This window comes from Bubalus bubalis, chromosome 15 (genome assembly GCF_019923935.1).
Source record: "Bubalus bubalis isolate 160015118507 breed Murrah chromosome 15, NDDB_SH_1, whole genome shotgun sequence".
In the NCBI taxonomy this organism is placed as follows: domain Eukaryota; kingdom Metazoa; phylum Chordata; class Mammalia; order Artiodactyla; family Bovidae; genus Bubalus; species Bubalus bubalis.
The window spans coordinates 62,150,015-62,169,144 of record NC_059171.1 but is presented as its reverse complement, the minus strand read 5'-3'; positions in this window follow the sequence as shown (position 1 = coordinate 62,169,144).

The following is a 19,130-nucleotide window of genomic DNA, read 5'->3' as shown; positions in this document are numbered from 1 at the left end:
CCCAGATGGGAACAAATGAGAAGACCATGCTCTCACCTCTTCCCAACGTTCTGCCAGAGAGCAAAGTGATTCTCATGACACCGCAGTGGAAACTCACACCCCTGTCAGGCTCGGTTAGGTGTCGGGCACGCAAATATCTTCTCAAACATTTATTTTAGAGCATTTCCAATTGATTTATTTCTCAAAAAAAAAAAAAAAAACACACGTGCAGTAAAAAACAAAAACTTTGTCTCCTGTCACAAAGTTCTTTTTTATTTAGCACCTTTGTGTTTTCCATTTTGCTGCTGTTTCTCCCGGTCTTTTATGTCTGAGTCTTCCAGGTTTTACCTGTAATATTCCTGCACTCAGTAATTGAATGGGTTTGTCTATATTTCAGCATTACCTTATATTCAAAATTGTGCTCTCTGTTGGGATAGCATCAAACAAAGCTTACGGCTGACCCTAAGGATCCCCCAGAATAAAGGTCAGTCTTCACGAGTCATCTCTGCACCTTCATACACTGGAAGTGGGAGTTTAGAATGATACCTAGTCCTTAAAAAACAATCTGACAGTTCCTCAAATGATTAATCATGAGTTACCATATGACCCAGATGTGGAAACATATGTTCACACAAAAATGTGAGTGTATGTGTTTATAGCAGCGATATTTCCCATTGTAGCCAAAAAGGTGGAAACTGTCCAAATGTCCTTCTACTGATGAACAAACTGATGCTTTCATGTAATGGAATGTCATTCAGCTGTGAGCAGGAATGCAGGCTGATACCAGTGTGACACTGTGTGGCTGATAGTGATGCTATGTTGAATGAAACATCCGGAAGCAAATGTCCACATAATCTGCAATTCTGATGGAATGCATAGGACAAGCAGATCCATGATGACAGAAGCAGGTTCTGGGTTGTTTAGGGCCTGGGGGAGAGGAGGATGATGAGACGGGGCAGGGGGTGGGAACTAGAGTGAGAGGCTTAGCATTTCTTTCCCAGTGATGAGAATATTCTAAAGTCAACCCTTTAGATGGCCACATGGCTCTGTGAGCACATGAAAAATGGGCTAATTGTAGGGTTTGGAAATGGTATTTCAGTTAAGACATGGCAACATTTAAAAATGGTTAGGAGAGGCGTCCAAGTGAGGCAGGGAGAACTTCTAGGAGGCAGAGACCCCAGGGCAGAGACAGGACCAAGACTAAATCTCTGAGAGTCTTGGGTTCTGTGATCATGAGTTCAAGTTTCATCCTGAGAAACTGGAATCAGATGCACAGATTTCAGCGACGAAGTGACTTGATGGGCTGGCGTTTTGTGTCTGGAGCCTGGTGGTGATGGTTGGGTGGAGGCAGGGGCTCAGGAAGGAGTTCAGGGAGGCAGGCTGGGCCTGCACTAGGGCAGCAGGATGGAAGGGCAGGTGGACCCGACAGGTTCAGATGGGAAATGCCTGTCGTGTGGACGCTCTATGTTGAGATAAGGGTGTCTGGGTGACAGAAGGGACTCTTGGGCTCCTTCACTGTTGTCGGGCAGTAACTCCTTCCTGAAGGCGTCTTGGCCACCCCTCAGGTCCAGGGACATCTCCCTGGTGCACTCTCATTACTGCTTATCCTCCTGCCTGTGGTTCATCTGTGAAGGGAATTCAAGCAGCAGAGGTTGTATCATTTCAGTGGGAAGCCGTGTGAGATGTGATGGGCAGAGATGGACGATGAGTGTACAATCAGGAAGAAAAAGAGCAGAGCGGGGTGACCTGCAAATGCTTCTCTGGCAGAGAAATGGACAAGAAAATGTTTTTGGAGATCCAAGAAGTAATCAGAGTGTACATTCGTTTATTTTTTTTATAAACTCTTTTAAGCCCATTTGTATCACTTTAAAAAATAGCACATTTTTAAATAGTGCATTTTAAAGTATTTATTTTGAACTAGCAATTTATAAATTGCTTTTAAAGATATTGTTTAAAGTAATAATTCATGCACATCTTCTGGTTTGAGCAATGATGTTATTATTACCATTTTCCAGTTCAGAATTATAGGTACTAAGAGAATTCCACTCTTGACACTTAGTCAGCCCCAACATCTTCCGGCTTCAAACTCCATCCTCACAGGCACTTTACATGTGATCTGACTGTCTCAGTTCAGTTCAGTTCAGTCGCTCAGTCATGTCTAACTCTTTGTGACCCCATGAATCGTAGCACGCCAGGCCTCCCTGTCCATCACCAACTCCCGGAGTCCACCCAAATCCATGTCCATCGAGTCGATGATACCATCCAGCCATCTCATTCTCTGTCATCCCCTTCTCCTCCTGCCCTCAAATCTTTCCCAGCATTAGGGTCTTTTCCAATGTCTCAGCTCTTCGCATCAGGTGGCCAAAGTATTGGAGTTTCAGCTTTAAGATCAGTCCAATGAACACCCAGGACTGATTTCCTTTAGGATGGACTGGTTGGATATCGTTGCAGTCCAAAGGACTCTCAAGAGTCTTCTCCAACACCACAGTTCAAAAGCATCAATTCTTTGGCGCTCAGCTTTCTTTATAGTCCAACTCTCACATTCATACATGACTGTCATCTATGTTTTTTATTGCCAAGTATTTGTTTTTAAAAATTAGTGACAACACTGAAATTAGAAGTTTGTGCTTATCTTTTGAAGTTATCTAAGGGTTATTTAAATATAAAGCCTCAGCTGTTTGTTTTGCTCTGTTTAAAGCAGCCTCTGTAAATATCATCATGTTGTGGTTGGATTTCACTTTCCCAGGGAAGCCGTTATTAGGTCTATTGGTGCCACACATATTTTCCTCTGTCCCCTTTCCTGTGGAGGCAGAAAGTTTAACTATGGTAATGAGAAATAATTTTTGTTTGTCAAAAATTATTAAACTCTCTGGAATTAAACTCTCTGGTCGTTTCCTGCACACTGAGTCATGGGCAGCAGGTGTCACAGATGAGGGAAGGGTCAGAGGACGACAGCCAGCGAGCAGAGACAGGGTGGGGAGAGAACTCCCTGTACCAACACCGGTTATCAGCATTATCAAGACAAAGGATGCTTTCACACATCTACTAAACTTTTGCTACTGTTGTTAAGTCTCTAAGTCATGCCTGACTCTTTGCGACCCCAGGGAATGAAGCTTGTCAGACTCCTCTGTCCATGGAATTCTCCAGGCAAGAATACTGGAGTGCGTTGCCATTCTGTTCACCAGGGGATCTTCCTGACCCAGGGATCAAACCCGAGTCTCCTGCATTGCAGGCAGATTCTTTACCATCTGAGCCACCGGGGAAGCCCTGAAATTGTGTGGACATCCAAAAATATAGTACAGTTGAAGAGTGGAATTCCACACTAATTTTCTAGATACTTGGCATCTTGATGCACTGCTCTCAACACCTCTGAGATTAAAATATAGACTTTAGTGCCTTTATTTTAAAAGAAGAATTAATTTTACTTGTCTAGCCTACATCAAACATGAGGCTGTTGTCTTTCAGCTTATTTCCTTCATAATAAAGATGTGAAAGCAGCGTTTCCTGAGTTCACTGTCACGCCCAGTGCTGGAGGTAACGTGGGAAACCTTCCCCCTGTCCTTCCTTCTTTCTCCTCAAGCCACCTGCAGTCTTGTGACCTAGAATGTTAGGCGGTATAGAGATTACATTTCAAGTAGACTGTTAATATGCAAAATTTGCAAAGGCTCGCTCACCTGAGGTCCAGTGAGAAAGTCTAGGATAATAAAGTGATAATGTGTGAGCATCTGGTGCCCCAGACACAACTGAAACAGAGTTCTTTGTTTAAAGCACAGCTGTTGTAAAGACACACATCAAGATGAGGCGGCCTTTTTGTTAGAGAGAGGCAGAGATGTAGATGCTGACCACCTTTCCTGTCCCCTGTGCACAAAGTGTGCCTCTCTCCCTGTGGAGGAAGTGGCAGCAGCTGGGAAATTAGCGTATAATTGATCTTTACCTTTACTTTTATAATTGATCTTTACCTTTGAAATAATGTCTTTGCCTGAAACCCCAAGGCAGTGTGTGCATAAACCCATCGTGGGGACCGCTTCTGACTCCACTCATTTGCGAATGAAAGCGAAGTCACCCAGTGCAGGTCTGGCCTGCTCGCTGACTCCTGTATTCAGGACTGTGGATTCTGCTCGTTCTTCTAAGTCATCTTTAACCGCAAGCAGGTCCCCTGATGGTTTTGCCTGCATGAAGTGAAGCAATTCATCTGCAGCCTCTCTGTGCTCAGGGAGCAGCATCAACACTCTGCTGCTTACTTAGCTCCAAATGGGTTTTATGCAAATCCTTCATCTGTGTAGAAATCTAATGGTTTTGGGGTGTCAGTACTTCTAACCTTTTGTGATACTCATCATACTGGTTGCTGAAAAAGTAACTGCCTAACCAAGCGTGTTTTTCTCCAACACTGATTTTTTTCCTTAAGTAACCATGAAGCGTGTCGTATTGCAATAGAGCCCATTCTTAAGTGCTTTGTTAACATGCCGCTTCCCTGAATCACCCTGAGAAGCACCTTGCTTTCACCCCAGGCTGTGAATAGGACTCAGAATCCTTCCTTCAGGAGAGCATTCTCCTGTGCTGGAGACCTGGCTGAGCTTGGGGAGTGGGGCCTCAGGGTGGCTGTTGTCATGTCCACTTCTCTGGTGATCCCAAGGGGGTTATAACACAGGCAGAGATTGGCTCAGAGAGGCTTCAAGCTTTTTAGAGCTGTGCATTTCTGTTTTCTTTTGTATGTTTTGGGGATACATATTTTATTGCACAATAAAATCTGGGAAAAATAATGTGTTGTAGCCACAACCGTGCAGTTGAATTCACCTCCTCCCTCCAGTCTCCCCTCCTGTTCTCCATTTTTATCTTTAATTTCTAACCTCCATTCTTTCCTTTCTTCTCTGTTCCCTTCCCTTTGTCCTTCCATCTCTCTCCTTTTTCTTCCTGTCTCTCATTTCCCACCTGGTCAATCTCACATGTGTTTGCACCGCAGCATGTAAGAGATGGGAAACAAACCCAAACAAGGTACCCGCTGTCCAATCTTGCCTCTCAGTCCCCAGAAGCATCTCTCGTGGTTTCCCTTCTCCCAAGGCACTTGTGGGATCCTCTGCAGTAACACCACGCATGGACCAACAGGTGAGGTGGGTCCCACATGTCCATCCTCTGGATGTTCATAGTTCTCATGAATGATATCTTAGGGTTTCTTAAACTTATTTGGCCTTGAAACTTTTTTTTTTCTACACCATTCTTACGAACAATTCCAAAGAAGCGATTTTGATGGACCATTTTGGAAAAGTTTCATTGTGATTCTGTCTCCTAAGAGCACCAGAACAAAGGTGCATGGATCCTGGTTCTCAGCACATCACTGTGAGAGAGCACCGCCCAACACAAGGCAGTATTCCCTGGATTTTCCAAAGCTTGAAATTTGTGTTTCAAATTGAGCTGAAATTCTGCTTCTCAAAATGACTACTCATCTCACGCTGCAACTTTTGTCTATGCCTCCTAAATAAATATAATCTCCTTTCCACATGGAAATTATTCATGCATATAAAAGCTATTATGTCATCATTTCACTGAATGAAATCTCTTGGCAAAACATTCCCGCTTCCTTCATCTGTGCTGCATATGGCTCGGTTTAAACTTGCCTCACCACATTTGTTACTTTCCTAGTACAAAAACATTCTTTTTATGAATCTGTATTTATCCCCCCATTTGTAGTTATTTTTACATAATCTATCAATTCAATTAAATGCTTATTGTGTGTCTTCTAGGTAACAGGTATTCTGCTATATCTGATGGTGGCTTCTGTTTGCTCTGATACCAACTGATCTTCAAAACCACACTTTCTTCTCTCCAACCTTGGTGGGAATGTCCAGGTCTTAAAGAAGAAGATCAAAGCTGATGCTAGCTTTGTGGACAAGAAGTTCTCAGGCCTTTGCATCAGGGGATGTTCCAGACATAAGGATAATTCCGCTTTGTTGAAAGGGCATTTTTAGTTGAAAGAATGAGTGCTAAGTGAAGTGCATTAGTGAAGACACTTTGCCTGCACAACTTTTATTCCAAATAAGCCTGTGAGAAAGAGCCTCATGGGGTCCGATGAAGGACCTGGGTGCCAGGGAGTCAGATGCATCCATGGCACTTTGATGGTATGCAAATTGCTCCCACCATAGCAGACATCACTCTAAGAGAGTCACAGGTCCAGCACATTTTCTATTTTGTCTTTGAACTTCTATAAATTAAAACCGCCAAAAAGACTTTCACTCCCTTTTAATTTATTCTAGATGTCCTCTAGCAGCAATTTCGTGTAGTTCTGTATCAAATTACATTTTCCAGTGAAATTACTATAAACCCCCCCAAATAGAAGGTTATAATAGAAAGTGCCAGTTTAATTCATGAAAACCCACAGAAGCACAATAATGTGAATTTCTTCAGTGGATTAGACATGGCAGCTAAAAGCACACTTGAAGCGAAGCTGTGCTGAGGAACTGTGTTTATTTTGGAAAAGTCCACACATTCTGTTCCTTAACTATCTGGCTAAAAAAAAAATCACTTCTAGGCTTTTGCTAAATTACAGGTACTTTTCTTCTGTTCATCTGTTCATAATTGTGGCTGAGAAAGCTAAAGACAGGTGGATATTGAAAAAAAGGAGCCTAGACCTTTTAAAGTTGATAAAAATCATAGTATGGTTTAAAATAGCTAGAGAACATAACCTACTCATAACTAGGTTTTTGGGTTTAAATTCAAAATTTCCTTTCTAAATAAAATATTTTTACTTAATTATTTAAAACATCAGTGTCTGTAAGTTTGAAGACATAAGCCAGTAATCTGCAGTTGCAATTTAACTGTGAAATGTGAAAACACAAAATCTAAATATAGAAAAATATGGGAGCAGGATATTCAAATGGTGGATAACACTTTTTGGCATAAGCTTCTTCTTCTAATCTGGAAAATGGTTTAAAACATAGTGTTTATTTAAATGAATGATGTTTCCTTGTTTAAGAGTCAGTGAAATTAGTTCCACTCTTAGAGGCAAGAGAAAGTTTAACACAAATAGTGAAGCTATGAGTAGGGCATTAATACTAGTTATAATAGGATCTACTGGCTTATTGAAATGTTAACTTCACAGTTATTATTTTCCTGAGTCAGTGGAACACTTATTTTGCATCTGTGTTTTTGCCAGACAAATGAAAATGTGGTTGACGTTCTGATCCTCCAAAAAGTACTTTATCAAGGTCTATGCAACAGAGAAAGTTCAGTACTCTCCCTGTAAAAAGAATGTGCTCTGTGTTCACTTTGCAGGGACTTTCTGCTATGCACATACTAAAAAAAAAAGCAAGTCATATGTATTAATTCCCATTGCTTCTGTAAATATTTAAATAAGAAGGCCTATACAAAAAATATTTGCTAGTTTAGGTGGCATTCTTTTATTTTTAAACCTGTAGTTTGGATTAATACTGTTATTTTAAAAGCATATCCATTTCCTTAAAGCTTTTAATGCTAGAAACACATTTCAAAGCATGCGTTGTTTTGTTTTAAGTGAACATTTTGAGTTTTATGTGTGGGTATTCATGCATATATAAGTATAGGTACTTATATATACATGAGTTTAAATAAGAATGAAGATTGCTTTTGAAAATCTAAATGTAAATTTCATTGCATAATGCATATTCAGAAGTACATGGGCTTTTTTTTTTTTTTTTTTTTTTTAGTGTTTTCTTGTTTCTCTTTCTTGTAAACCATTGATGGTGATAATTTACAACCACCAAAACCTGTAACTGGGAGAAATAGCAAGGGCCTCTGAGTTAGCAGACTTATAAATACTGTTGTTAGAGACAGAATTCTCATGGAAGAAAACACCAGGAAAAAGCCTGAAGGTAGAGTGTAAGTGACATTACTGAGGGATGGAAAATACCATTTGCCTGGTCTCAGCAAAGTTAAAAAAATATTCTTCTTAGGGACTATGAGGTCTATTCCTGTACCAATTTCTTGAGACTTTTTTTAATGGGAAAATAGTTACTTGGAATCGTACTGAAAGAAATTCAGTTCTGTACGTCCCCAGAGGAATTAAACACAAACAGAAACATGAATAATTAGTCAGTTTTAGCAGCACTGACATAAAATTTTTAAACAAGCAGCTGTATTAAATGTGATTTGGATATTGCATCAGGATAACAGTCAGGATGGTTTAATTACTTGCCAGTTGGGAAGCAGCGTTCTGATGCCTGCACTATTGGAGTTCATGGTTGTTTCCTGCATGTGTTACTAAATAAGGATATAGTGAAACTGAAGAACTGGGAGACTGAACATTCTTTAGCAGCTGCAAGTCTTGGTAAACTGAAGTGTACACTTACCACGGACCCTCAAAAACATCAGATTCACCAGCTCCCTGTTCCATGGAAGGTTGGGAGAGCTCAACGCATGATAGTTTACATCTTTGCCATTGATGGAGAAGGAAAACATATGATGATTCTCCCATTATGTTTACTGGGCTTCCTAGCTGGCTCAGACGGTAAAGAATCTGCCTGCAATGCAGGTGACCCAGGTTTGTACCCTTGGTCGGGAAGATGCCCTGGAGAAGGGAATGGCAACCCACTCTAGTATTCTTGCCTGGAGAATTCCATGGACAGAGGAGCCTGGTGGGCTATAGTCCATGGGGTTGCAGAGTCAGACATGACTGAGTGATTAACACTTATGTGTACTAGTTATTATTTTTAAAAAATTTCCCACAGACAGTAATTACTTTCTTTTGTGCCTCAGTCTCTGCAAGCAAGTTCCTCTTGGGTTTCTCCTAGAAGCCAGGGGGTGGTGGGGAGAGTTTCCTGTTAGGAGGCTGAACGTCTGTATGTTATGCTGCAGACACAGAGCAGTCTCATCAGGGGAGAAGATCCTGAGCTAGGTGTGGATTGAGGGGGTAAATGACTCAGAAATGGATTTTTTAAAATGTACAAGTTTTACCCCAGGCATGTGAACATCTCCCCTGGAGTCAACCATTATTTTGTAATTGGAATGTCCAATTCCAACTGGACATTAGTATTTACTAATACTATTTCACTAGTATTTAATCCAGTTGTCAAAAAGGTGAGCTGATGCTGAATTTTCATTACATGATCTTGTCCATGGCATTGAAAATCAGGAGTGACAGGGAGCATGGAAAGTTACGTATTCAGGGATTCCCTTTTTAGAAATTATTTACCACTCTTGCATCACACTATTGCTTTGTGTCTTTTAAATACATACTGTATGTAACTTTTGAGAACATATAATGGCAGTGCACCTGGTAAGTCTCAAACCAAGGGTCAGCATCCCCTGAAAGTGGAATTACCGCAGACGGAAAGTAGACGTGACAGCTCCCAGGACAGTGTTTAGCACGTTGAGTTGTAGAACTGTTTTTTTATTCTCGTTGTCAATCAAAGCCCAGAGCATTTCAATACATTGGCTAAAATGACAGAGTTTTAGTGGTAGGAGTATTTTTAGAATTTAGATCAAGCTCTATATTTCTCTTCTTTTCACCCATAATTACCCTCCTCCTTACAAGACATGGAGACAAGATGCTAAGCATCAACATCTGAAGGAAAGAGGGGAAAAGAGAAAAAGAAAGACTGTAAACGTGGATTATCTCCAAAACTTGGAGCCACCACCTGCCTAATTGAGAAATCAATGAGGCCCAGGAAGTGAAAGGTCATGGTGAGGTGGTAAAACAGGAACATTTTCATGGAAGAGAGTGAAAGTTACATCGTCCGATGTTCAGATTTCACCACACGTCAGTGCTGCCTACAGGGGAAGGGAGCCAGCTCAGTCAGTAGAGGATCTGCTGGGTTCCTAGAACCTTATACCAAGACAGAATCACAGGCTGGGTGTTCCTGTTATTTGCACCAATGATGAAAGTGATTTTACTGAAGAAAAGGTTTCCCTTCGATTACAAATGTGCTCTTTCTTGTTGTTATTGTTCAGTCGCTAAGTTGTGTCTGACTCTTTGTGACCCCATTGATTGCACCACACCAGGCTTCTCTGTCCTCCACTATCTCCTGGAGCTTGTTCAAACTCTGTCCATTGAGTCGGTGATGCCATCCAACCTACTCTTTCTCTGTCACCCCCTTCTTCTCCTACCCTCAATCTTTTCCAGTAACAGGGTCTTTTCCAATAACAGGGTCTTTTCCAATGAGTTGGCTCTTTGCATCCGGTGGCCAAAGTAACCGAAGGCCACAGTCTTTCTAATGAATATTCAAGGTTGATTTCCTTTAGGATTGACTGGTTTGATCTCCTTTCTCTCCAGTTCAGTTCAGTTCAGTTCAGTTGCTCAGTCGTGGCCGACTCTCTGCAACCCCATGAATCGCAGCACGCCAGGCCTCCCTGTCCATCACCAACTCCTGGAGTTCACTCAGACTCACGTCTATCGAGTCAGTGATGCCATCCAGCCATCTAATCCTCTGTCATCCCCTTCTCCTCCTGCCCCCAATCCCTCCCAGCATCAGAGTCTTTTCCAATGAGTCAACTCTTCGCATGAGGTGGCCAAAGTATTGGAGTTTCAGCTTCATCATCATTCCTTCCAAAGAAATCCCAGGGTTGATCTCCTTCAGAATGGACTGGTTGGATCTCCTTGCAGTCCAAGGGACTCTCAACAGTCTTCTCCAACACCACAGTTCAAAAGCATCAATTCTTTGGTGCTCAGCTTTCTTCACAGTCCAACTCTCACATCCATACATGACTACAGGAAAAATCATAGCCTTGACTAGACAGACCTTTGTTGGCAAAGTAATGTCTCTGCTTTTCAATATGCTATCTAGGTAGGTCATAATTTTTCTTCCAAGGAGTAAGCGTCTTTTAATTTCATGGCTGCAGTCACCATCTGCAGTGATTTTGGAGCCCCCAAAAATAAAGTCTGACACTGTTTCCACTGTTTCCCCATCTATTTCCCATGAAGTGATGGCATCAGATGCCATGATCTTTGTTTTCTGAATGTTGAGTTTTAAGCCAACTTATTCACTCTCCACTTTCACTTTCATCAAGAGGCTTTTGAGTTCCTCTTCACTTTCTGCCATAAGGGTGGTGTCATCTGCATATCTGAGGTTATTGATATTTCTCCCGGCAATCTTGATTCCAGCCTGTGTTTCTTCCAGTCCAGTGTTTCTCATGATGTACTCTGCATATAAGTTAAATAAGCAGGGTGACAATATGCAGCCTTGATGTACTCCTTTTCCTATTTGGAACCAGTCTGTTGTTCCATGTCCAGTTCTAACTGTTGCTTCCTGACCTGCATACAGGTTTCTCAAGAGGCAGGTCAGGTGGTCTGGTATTCCCATCTCTTTCAGAATTTTCCACAGTTTATTGTGATCCACACAGTCAAAGGCTTTGGCATAGTCAATAAAGCAGAAATAGATGTTTTTCTGGAACTCTTTTGCTTTTTCCATGATCCAGTGGATGTTGGCAATTTGATCTCTGGTTCCTCTGCCTTTTCTAAAACCAGCTGGAACATCTGGAAGTTCATGGTTCACGTATTGCTAAAGCCTGGCTTGGAGAATTTTGAGCATTACTTTACTAGCGTGTGAGATGAGTGCAATTGTGCGGTAGTTTGAGCATTCTTTGGCATTGCCTTTCTTTGGGATTGGAATGAAAACTGACCTTTTCCAGTCCTGTGGCCACTGCTGAGTTTTCCAAATTTGCTGGCATATTGAGTGCAGCCCTTTCACAGCATCATCTTTCGGGATTTGAAATAGCTTAACTGAAATTCCATCACCTCCACTAGCTTTGTTTGTAGTGATGCTTTCTAAGGCCCACTTGACTTCATATTCCAGGATGTCTGGCTCTAGGTGAATGATCACACCATCGTGATTATCTTGGTTGTGAAGATCTTTTTTGTACAGTTCTGTGTATTCCTGCCACCTCTTCTTAATATCTACTGCTTCTGTTAGGTCCATACCATTTCTGTCCTTTATCGAGCCCATCTTTGCATGAAATGTTCCCTTGGTATCTCTAATTTTCTTGAAGAGATCTCTAGTCTTTCCCATTCTGTTGTTTTCCTCTATTTCTTTGCATTGATCGCTGAGGAAGGCTTTCTTATCTCTTCTTGCTATTCTTTGGAACTCTGCATTTAGATGCTTATATCTTTCCTTTTCTCTTTTGCTTTTCACAGCTATTTGTAAGGCCTCCCCAGACAGCCATTTTGCTTTTTTGCATTTCTTTTCCATGGGGATGGTCTTGATCCCTGTCTCCTGTACAATGTCACAAACCTCCGTCCATAGTTCATCAGGCACTCTATCTATCAGATCTAGGCCCTTAAATCTATTTCTCATGTCCACTGTATAATCATAAAGGATTTGATTTAGGTCATACCTGAATGGTCTAGTGGTTTTCCCTACTTTCTTCAATTTAAGTTTGAATTTGGCAATAAGGAGTTCATGATCTGAGCCACAGTCAGCTCCTGGTCTTGTTTTTGCTGACTGTATAGAGCTTCTCCATCTTTGGCTGCAAAGAATATAATCAATTTGATTTCGGTGTTGACCATCTGTTGATGCCCATGTGTAGAGTCTTCTCTTGTGTTGTTGGAAGAGGGTGTTTGCTATGACCAGTGCACTTTCTTGGCAAAATTACATTAGCCTTTGCCCTGCTTCATTCTGTACTCCAAGACCAAATTTGCCTGTTACTCCAGGTGTTTCTTGACTTCCTACTTTTGCATTCCAGTCCCCTATAATGAAAAGGACATCTTTTTTGGGTATTAATTCTAAAAGGTCTTGTAGGTTTTCATAGAACCTTTCGACCTCAGCTTCTTCAGCGTTACTGGTTGGGACATAGAATTGGATTACTGTGATATTGAATGGTTTGCCTTTGAAATGAACAGAGATCATTCTGTTGTTTGTGAGATTGCATCCAAGTACTGCATTTCGGACTCTTTTGTTGACCATGATGGCTACTCCATTTCTTCTAAGGGATTCCTGCCCACAGTAGTAGATATAATGGTCATCTGAGTTAAATTCACCCATTCCAGTCCATTTTAGTTCACTGATTCCTAGAATGTCGACATTCATTCTTGCCATCTCTTGTTTGACCACTTCCAATTTGCCTTGATTCATGGACCTGACATTCCAGGTTCCTATGCAATATTGCTCTTTACGGCATCAGACCTTGCTTCTATCACCAGTCACATCCACAGCTGGGTATTGTTTTTGCTTTGGCTCCATCCCTTCATTCTTTCGGGAGTTATTTCTCCACTGATCTCCAGTAGCATATTGGGCCCCTATTGACCTGGGGAGGTCCTCTTTTAGTATCCTATCATTTTGCCTTTTCATACTGTTCATGAGGTTCTCAAGGTAAGAATACTGAAGTGGTTTGCCATTCCCTTCTCCAGTGGACCACATTCTGTCAGACCTCTCCACCATGACCCGCCCGTCTTGGGTGGCCCCACAGGCATGGCTTAGTTTCATTGAGTTAGACAAGGCTGTGGTCCTAGTGTGATTGATAGACTAGTTTTCTGTGATTATGGTTTCAGATGCCCTCTTGCAATACCTACCATCTTACTTGGGTTTCTCTTACCTTGTGCATGGGGTATCTCTTCACGGCTGCTCCAGCAAAACGCAGCTGCTGCTCCTTACCTTGGATGAGGGGTATCTCCTCACCGCCGCCCCTCCTGACCTTGAACGTGGAATAGCTCCTCTAGGCACTCCTGTGCTGGCGCAGCCACTGCTCCCTGGACGTGGGGTTGCTCCTCTCGGCCACTGCCCCTGACCTCGGATGCGGGGTAGCTCCTCCCGGCCACCGCCCCTGACCTCGGATGTGGGGTAGCTCCTCTTGGCTGTTCCTGCGCCGTCGTAGCCTGGCACTGTCGGCCGCTGCCCCTGACCTTGGGTGTGGGGTCTTACCAGCTTCTGCCCCGGACCTCGGACGTTGGGTAGCTCCTCTTGGCCACGCTCTGTGCACCATTGCAGCCTCCCACGCTCTCCCTTGCTCTCCAAAGGACTCTCAAAAATCTCCAGCACTACAATTTGAAAGCATCAGTTCTTTGGTGCTCAGTCTTCTTTACGGTCCAACTCTCTCATCTATACATGACTACTGGAAAACCATAGTTTTGACTATATGGACCTTTGTCAGCAAAGTGTCGGCTCTTTTTTTATGACTAATCAATTACCTAGTTAATTTAATTTGAAGGCCTATAAGACAAATTTATCAAAGCCCAAGTATGGAAATATACGTCAATCAAGAAGGAACTCATTGAATTCACATGATGAATTTCTTTACAGTCCAAAATGATCATTTGAGATGCTTTAGAATCTCCAATCAGAGCTACATAAACAACATTCAGTTAGAAATTGATGAGGAGCAAATTGACTAAACGTCTTGGCATACTGGGGACTGGATGTTGTGCTATCTTAGGAGGGTCCACAGTCCCAGCACACCCTATAGAAACTCCCAAACCACCAATTCAGCAATAGCTACAAAATCAGATCACTTAACGGTCAATGAGAGAGGGATCAATAGGATTGGTGTGGCAGGGAGCTGAGAGGTTACATTTGAAGTATATTTTTAGAATAAAATGTTTTCATTTAAAAGTCAGCAAGCTGTTCCTAGGGCAACGAAACATTTGCTAATATTGGCAAAGGCAACCCTTCTCCAGAACTCTGGCTTTCAATGTTTGTGGAAAATGGTGGGAATATTTTCTCAGGAGCTGAAGCATCTCCAGTGAGAGAACCAAGCTCTCATTCCTCCTGCTGGCAGGTCCAACCTGGTGAGAAGGAATCCTTTGATTCACGCAGCCGAAGAGAAATCGCTGGGCACCTGAGTGACCCTTTACATTAAAGGGAAACACACCATGAATTTTTTCTTCTCCATTTTGCTCCTGGGGTGTGGTGTGCGGCTGCCTCAGGAGCCCCTGATGGGTGTCCAGGAGGGGACGGCTCTGTCTGTGTGTTGCTGGGTGTTTGTGAAAGAGAGAAAGAGCCAAATCCTAACAGAACAGTGTTATGATAAATCCAGGTCAGTTTTGCCCTGACAGCATCTAGAACTGTGAGGGATCCCATGGGGATTGTCCAGCTTTCATTTGCCCCTGACTCGCCTCCTGAACTGGCAGTGAAAACGGTCAGACAGGCTTTCCTGGAATCTTAGTGCCAGAGCTCACATGGCTTCTTTAGCCTTGGGGTGGGGGTGCCGGGGTGGACTTAGGTCTGGCTTCAAGGACAAGGTACAGGGCACCGGGACCAACCCGGGTTTTCTGATATTTTTAATTATTTAAGTTTGACTTTTGCTTTATTTTTTATTGGAGTATATTTGATTTACAATATCATGTTAGTTTCAGGTATACAGCAAAGTGATTCATGTATGTGTGTGTTTATATATATATACACATGCACATAGGCTTCCAGGTGGTACCATGGTGAAGAATTCCCTTGCCAATGCAGGAAACACATGTTCGATCCCTGGGTTGGGAAGATTTCCTGGAGAAGGAATGGCAACCCACTCCAATAGTCTTACCTGGACAATTTCATAGAGAGAGGAGCCTGGTGGTCTACAGTTGTTCAGGCTGCAAGAGTTGGATATGACTCAGCAAATGAGTGCATGCATGCGTGCACGCACACACACACACACACACATATGTTTCTCAGATTCTCTTTTCTTATGGGTTATTACAAAATATGGAGTGGAGTTCCCTTTGCTATATGGTGGACCCTTGTTGGTTACCTCTTTTATATATAGTAGTGTGAATATGTGTAATATTTTTATAATGTTGCAGACTGGCTCCAGGAAAGGAGACATGAATCAGAACATTTAAATGAAACACACTCCCGTTATTCATCCCAAGCTGGTGAGGTGCCCATATATGTGATGCACATGAACCCATGTGTAGTAGCTCCAAGAAATTTAAGTTGCTTAGATTAATTGACCTAAGATGGAATTAACGTGAAAATCAAGCAGACAAAAGGATGTTTCCTAGACATTTGTTCGGAGACCTCTTCGGTCAAGCTAGTGTCCAGCCCTAAGTTAGAAGACATCAGCCCTGAGGGTCAGTGGTTTTGCATTCAATTCATTGGTACATCCACTTCCCTCTTTGCATTGTTTCCTCTCACAAGATCTTACATCAGACTCTTTACGGGTGATGAGTATTCAGTTCAGTTCAATCGCTCATTCACGTCCGACTCTCTGCGACCCCATGAATCGCAGCACGCCAGGACTCCCTGTCCATCACCAACTCCCGGAGTTCACCCAGACTCACGTCCATTGAGTCAGTGATGCCATCCAGCCATCTCATCGTCTGTCGTCCCCTTCTCCTCCTGCCCGCAATTCCTCTCAGTATCAGGGTCTTTTCCAATGAGTCAACTCTCCGCATGAGGTGGCCAAAGTACTGGAGTTTCAGCTTTAGCATCATTCCTTCCAAAGAAATCCCAGGGTTGATCTCCTTCAGAATGGACTGGTTGGACCTCCTTGCAGTCCAAGGGACTCTCAAGAGTCTTCTCCATCACCACAGTTCAAAAGCATCAATTCTTCGGTGCTCAGCTTTCTTCACAGTCCAACTCTCATATCCATACATGACCACTGGAAAAACCACAGCCTTGACTAGACAGACCTTTGTTGGCAAAGTAATGTCTCTGCTTTTCAATATGATGCTATCTAGGTTGGTCATAACTTTTCTTCTAAGGAGTAAGCGTCTTTTAATTTCATGGCTGCAGTCACTATCTGCAGTGATTTTGGAGCCCCCAAAAATAAAGTCTGACACTGTTTCCACTGTTTCCCTATCTATTTCCCATGAAGTGATGGGACCCGATGCCAGCCCAGGTTTAATTACTGTCTATTTTGTAGTATGAATGTCATTGTGAAAGAGACTAGTCTTTCTCTGTTTTCCAATACTTTTGCTAAAAATGTTTTCCAGGCATGCTTGTGAAACTTTCAAAACTGTTAACAGTATTTTTTAATCAGAAAATGAAGTTTGAAGAGATGTTCTGATATGTAATGCTAGAAAAGTGATCTAAAATATATGGTTTGTAGTTAACTCAAACTAGAAAAAACTCTTACCAGTCAATCCAGCATTATTTCTCTTTTGATAAAGAGATTTATTCTAAATAAATAGATTTATTCCAAAGTACATTTAGGTTTGTAGAAAGGGTTAAATATTTCAAATGTATTTATTGCAAAGTTGATGTATATTTGGTACACTTAATTACATGATACTTTCATGAAGGGAAAAAAAACTAGATAATTATCAAATCAGAATTGGCTTTTTATTAGAAAAAAATCCCATAAAATGAATTTAGGGAAAAATTTAAATGCTTTTAATTTTTTATTTGGTTTTGATTCTTGAAGAAGAAAATATAATCTCAAGAGCTTGAAAAAATTTTGCAGCAAATCAAAACCACAATGAGGTACCATTTCACACCAGTCAGAATGGCTGCGATCCAAAAGCCTACAAGCAATAAATGCTGGAGAGGGTGTGGACAAAGGGAACCCTCTTACACTGTTGGTGGGAATGCAAACTAGTACAGTCACATGGAGAACAGTGTGGAGATTTCTTAAAAAACTGGAAATAGAATTGCCATATGACCCAGCAATCCCACTGCTGGGCATACACACCGAGGAAACCAGAATTGAAAGAGACAAGTGTACCCAAATGTTCATTGCAGCACTGTTTATAATAGCCAGGACATTGAAGCAACCTAGATGTCCATCAGCAGACGAATGGATAAGAAAGCGGTGATAAAAAAAAAAAAGAAAGCGGTGATATATATATACAACAGAGTATTACTCAGCCATTAAAAAGAATACATTTGAATCAGTTCTAATGAAGTGGATGAAACTGGAGCCTATTTTACAGAGTGAAGTAAGCCAGAAAGAAAAACACCAATACTGTATACTAATGCATATATATGGAATTTAGAAAGATGGTAATGATAACCCTGTATGCGAGACAGCAAAAGAGACACAGATGTATAGAACAGTCTTTTGGACTCTGTGGGAGAGGGAAGGGGGGATGATTTGGGAGAATGGCACTGAAACATGTATATTATCATATGTGGAACAAATCGCCAGTCCAGGTTCGATACATGATACAGGGTGCTCGGGGCTGGTGCATTGGGATGACCCAGAAGGATGGTATGGGGAGGGAGGTGGGAGGGGGGTTCAGGATGGGGAACACGTGTGCACCCGTGGTGGATTCATGTCAATGTATGGCAAAATCAATACAATATTGTAAAGTAATTAGCATCCAATTAAAATTTAAAAAAAGAAGAAAATAAAATAAAATGCCTTCCCTTCTGAAAAAAAAATTTTTTGCAGCAAAGAAGGTTGTGTCTTCTGAGCAGAAATGAAACACTGTGGAAGCAAAGAAGAAAGTTCAGGGCGGTTGTACTTTACTGATGGACATTAATCTACAGTGTGCTTCATTTTTGTTTTGTTAAACACTGAGCAAAATGGTCAATTTTTCTTTGCTTGCTGCTTGGTTCGGTTTTTGCCATTAATGAATTTTAAATGCATGTTATTTTCATATTGTATATATGAATTCAAATTAAAAAGGGGGCATATTTTAACCTAGATAGTAAAATTGAGCAAATATAAATGAGTTTCTTTTATTTTTCTATTAGAAAGAGAAATTTTAGTTCATTTCCTTGGCATTAAAAATGGCTTCCCTGATTGCTCAGCTGATAAAGAATCTGCTTGTAATGCAGGAGACCAGAGTTTGATCCCTGGGTTGAGAAGATACCCTGGGGAAGGAAATAGCTACTCACTCCAGTATTCCTGCCTGGAGAATTCGATGGCCTGAGGAGCCTGGAATTGAGCAAATATAACTTTCACCTATTTTTCTTATTAGGAAGAGAAATTTTAGGTCATTTCCTTGGTAGCAACATTCACTGTTAAGGACATTAACAAATTACCTGCCCAAAACATGAGTGACCTTTTGTATCTATAACAATTCCTAACATCGCAACTGCCTGAAAAGAATAGGAATCATTTTGCGGAGATAGAAGAGTAGAAAAATATAGTCTTTTGCAGAAGTAATAAAAAATAAAAATAGCTGATAAGAGATAGCTAGATGATAACAACCTGTCAAGGTCCTGGCTGAAAAAACCCCACCCCCCTCAATAACAGGGCTTCCTAGGTGGCTCAGTGGTAAAGAATCCACCTGTCAATGAAGGAGATGGAGGTTTGATCCCTGGGTCAGGAGGATCCCCTGGAGAACGAAATGGCAACTCACTCCAGTAGTCTTGCTT